Genomic DNA, 889 nt, shown 5'->3' with positions numbered 1-889 from the left:
TACGTTGATGCAAACACTGATGTTATCAGAAAATTGCAACGTCAAACGCTGCCTTGGTCATTTTGGCAAAACTTGTTCATCTTTAGAAAACCAAACCTCGTTCGCACTCATTAACTAAAGGTGAGTTCCTCCCAAACAATGCACTTGACTTTATTAAAAGGCATTTTTTTATACTGTCTATATTGCTCACTGATTTTTGCAGATAGTGTCCAGCAAACCAACAATTAATACCGATAAACTATTAATGTTTCCAGTTCGAACAGCAGCTTCGCGTCAATCAGTGTAACAAAGGGCAGTGGAGGGAATTGTAATCAGATTCCAATGAGATCCCCGTGTGTCGATAAAAAAGAGCACTTGCAGAATCGCTGCGGGCAGGGTTCGAACCTGGGCAGGGAAATCCCCACTGGATTTCAAGTCCAACGCCTTAACCACTCGGCCATAGCAGCTACACACTAGAGCTGCTTTAAAAGTCGAATCGTCGGTGCAATTTATCAGAGAGACCGCCTGCATGCTTGCCCAATTGGATCAACCAGACGATGTGAAAATGAAATCATCGAATCGCAGAATCTCGCAGCAAAGAAGGAAAAATTTCGGTTAGAACTGAAAGAATTTACATTTCGGGAAAAACTGAACAGTCTGGGGAGCTTCTTTCTCGAAAAACAAGTGAGATATATTTTTAAGATGATGAAGGTATTTGATCGAGTTGATGTGGAGAAAATGTTTGCTATTGTGCAGGAGTTCAGAACGGGAGATCAACGGTAAATTCAGTGGACAATTCAAGAGCAACTTATTTACCAAAGAGTGGTTAGAATGTGGAAGATGCTACATAAGCAGCAGTTGAGGCGAATAGCACAGATTCATTTTAAAGGGAAATTACCAAAGCACATGA

General features: G+C 41.1%; 1 non-coding gene across 1 annotated transcript; it reads right to left on the bottom strand.

The window, feature by feature from the left end:
• Positions 1-363: 363 nt before the first annotated feature.
• trnas-uga (transfer RNA serine (anticodon UGA)) lies at positions 364-446 on the bottom strand. Its single transcript has one exon. It is a non-coding gene; the product is annotated as a tRNA-Ser (tRNA).
• Between the last annotated feature and the right edge of the window lie 443 nt (positions 447-889).

The sequence above is a fragment of the Pristiophorus japonicus genome, unplaced genomic scaffold (assembly GCF_044704955.1).
Source record: "Pristiophorus japonicus isolate sPriJap1 unplaced genomic scaffold, sPriJap1.hap1 HAP1_SCAFFOLD_85, whole genome shotgun sequence".
NCBI lineage: Eukaryota > Metazoa > Chordata > Chondrichthyes > Pristiophoridae > Pristiophorus > Pristiophorus japonicus.
Note: the sequence above shows the minus strand (reverse complement) of the source record. Positions and strands in the feature narration are given on the sequence as shown.